Source organism: Pteropus alecto, unplaced genomic scaffold, assembly GCF_000325575.1.
Source record: "Pteropus alecto unplaced genomic scaffold, ASM32557v1 scaffold179, whole genome shotgun sequence".
Lineage (NCBI taxonomy): Eukaryota > Metazoa > Chordata > Mammalia > Chiroptera > Pteropodidae > Pteropus > Pteropus alecto.
In genome coordinates, this window is record NW_006442112.1 from 261,984 (window position 1) to 265,402 (window position 3,419).

A 3,419-nucleotide genomic window follows, 5' to 3' on the forward strand; every position below is an offset into this window, starting at 1 on the left:
TCAGTTGACAGTTAATAAGGCCGAATTATCTTTTCCAGCCTGGAAGAATACTGCAGAGGAAAGTGCTCCATGGTCTTCTCTCATCCCCTGCACTTACCACCATTTCTTCTTTTGCCAAATGTTCCTAGAAGATAAAGAGGGTCTGTCCCAACTGCTGTTTGATGATAGAAATGGGTAATGACAGGATGCTGAGGTAGATGGCATTGTACCTTGTTGAAGGCAAATAATAATAATAATAATAATAAAAAAATCTGAGAAGTAGCGATGTACCACAGAAACAGCAAGGGCTGTGGAGTCCAAATGGATGCGGTTGGACAATAACATAATCTCCATGAATCTGACTCCCTTTATCTGTTGTGAGGAATAAATTAAATAATGCATATAAAATGCCTGACAGGTAGACTGCACTGAGAGAAATAGAGTTATTTTCCATTTCCCCGGGGAGAAAAAGGAATGACCGGAATCTTGCTAGGCAATTAAGTAATGCTTTAAAAGAGAAATAATGAGAAAATACTGCTTCTTGAATATTCTACTAAGTGGTTATTTAAACTATGACTGACTGGTTATTTCTAACTAACATCCCCTAGACTCTTCCCAATCATAAGCGGGCTATGAAGTCTTCTGAATTTTACTCTGGTGTTGTCCCTAATAGTGTTTTATCCTAGCATGAGTAAAGATAGGAACCAAGGATTATTTAGTTTACTGATTCTACAACTGCTATTTATATTAACTCTTTGGCATAGTGGAGTTTGTAAGATGGCTGAACTGTTACTACTAGCAAGCATCGTTTTACTGAATTCTGCTGCTCCATAGGTTGCTGGGAGGATACAAAAGGTGACCCCATGAAGATCCTTGCATTTGTAGTTTAATAAAGAGAACATTATAATACTGGAATTCTACATTTTAAACGAAGAGCTCTATGTATTTCTATTATTCCCTCCTCCTCTTTCTTTATACGAACACCGTGTGTGTGTGTCTGTGTGTGTGTAATTCATGTCACTTCCGTTTCCACCCTCCGAGTGAAGTGCATGGTCAGCCCTCACAGTGTATCTTTTGTGGTCGAATCAAGTCTGTAGGCTGCTGAAATTGATAGAAAAAAATTAGGACCTGCTACAATAAGTACCCAAAGAAGCTGCAACTGCCTTCTGGTGTCCATTACACACCAGCCTTCAGGAAGACATAAAGATGGATACCTCTCCTTTCACATTATTGTTTGATGCAGTGGTGACTAAGTAAGAGCTACCACATTTCCATGCTGTGTGTGTCTGAACTGGATCACAAGGAATAGGAGGAACGCGGTTAAAGAAGGGGTGACCAGGCCATGGAAATCCCAGTAATCCTCCAGCTCAGTGATCTAGAGGTAGAGGCCATTTCAACCCTTGCTCACAGGGGCGATGGCAAGTGAGAGGCTTACTTCCTCATACTAAGACTGAAACTAAACCTTACCTCAACACTGACACTTGAAAGAGAAGAAGGCTTCCTCTTATACGAACTAGATTTGTTCCAAAAATGAAAAAGATCAGAAGCAGCTTCCAGAAAGACCTGTCTTATAGGAAATAAGAGCAGAGACCAAGACTGAAGCAGATGTTGGGTCTGAGCAGGGAGTGTATCCACCAAGAGTTTACAATAAATCTAAAGGTAAATTGCTGGATGTGCTTTTCTCAGCTAAAAGAAGCACAACTGAATGTGCTTTACTGGGCAGCTTCTTATCTAATTTACTGGTTATGCTATTCAGTTTCTTTAGAGTTTTATTTTGTTTTCTATAATTTGAGTCTTTGATGGTGAAGAGATAATTGGAATTCACTATGAGAACAAAAGCAATATTATTACAGAGATCTCGGTTCCTGAGAATAGAGCATTACTACTTGATTACCACTACTTCTGAGCAAACAAATAATTTTAATGTTAAAAGAAATCTCTTTGGGCTTTGAGTTGAATCTGAATGTTGGAAAGGACTCTCTTGGTTGTAAACCCTTATCAGTTTGTCATTCCTGTGAAAGACCATTTAAATCAGGGAGTCAGAGAAGAGAGCTATGTGGCAGAGTGTGGGGAGAGGTTTGTTCCTTTGTCCAATCTTTCTCGAAAGATCATTTACAAACCATTGAACCAATCCATCACCAGAAGACAAGGGCATCCACATAGTGAATCATTCCGAACATCCCCGGTGTTCCTTTAATCTATTTTTGTTCCCTCAGTATGATAATAGAACCTTCTACACCACAGGAAAGAGCAAAGCAATGGTGTGGATAGCCTCATGCCTCAATAAAAACCACTCCTTTGCTTTCTTGGTGTGAGCAATAATCTGTGCTTCACAGGTAGAAAAAAAAAACCTGCTGACTTTATTTATTCTGCTTCCCTGGTGCCACCAAAAGTATAAAGAGTTTAGTTTTAAAGATAAATCACCCACCCCAAACAAAACTTGACAAGGAATGGTGATTTTTTTTTTAGTATTTATTTAGTGTCCATTTTTTGTGACGGTATTTATATTTTCACTTTACCTTTCTAATGAAAATTTAGAATTAGTAATATAAGATAGTGCATAAACTTTAAGCAAATAATTAATATGAAGTGTTGTTTTGTATGAATAAAAAAAACCATGGTGACTTTTTTTTTAGTTAGTACTAATATCTTTATTATGGAAAGGAAATAATTTTTATCACTTAAAATGTTTCTTTTATTTAAATGTTCTACAAATTTTTATTTTTAAAATTATGGTAAAATACATATAATATAAAATGTATCATTTTAACCATTTATTTATTTATTTATTTTAAATTTTAATTAGTTTCAAGTATACAGTACATTGGTTAGACATCAATATAGTTAGTAAAATGTTCCCCCCCAATTGCTCCCTCCCCTGACCCTCCACCGAGCCAATGTATTAATGCTAATTCCCATCCCCGTGACCATCCGTCAGCTACTAATTTGTACTTCTTTAACCCTTCACCCCATTCTTCCAGCCCTTCAAACTCCCCTTCCCTCTGTCCATCACCATATTGTCCACTATATTTGCTAGTCTGTTTTTTATTAGTTTGTTCTTCCCATTCCTTAAATTCCACAGATAAGTGAAATCATATAGTGTTTATCTTTCTCTGTCTGACTTAAATATCTTCTAGGTTCATCACAGCAATATCTTTTTCCATCCCCTTCCTTTTCATATGTAGAGGTCTTGTTTTCTTATCCTTTTAGCCGCTCCATCCCTTGGTTGGAGTACTTAATTCTTTTCCATTTAAGGTACTTATTGATAGGAATGTAGTTGTTACCATTCTTTATTCCTATTTTTGATACATGTTTTTCTTCTTAAAGAAGTCCCTCCAACGTTTCCTGTAATTCTGGCTTGATGGTGATAAATTCTTTTAGTTTATTTTTGTCTGGGAAGCTCTTTATTTCGTTTTTTTTACCCTAAAAATAAATTATGT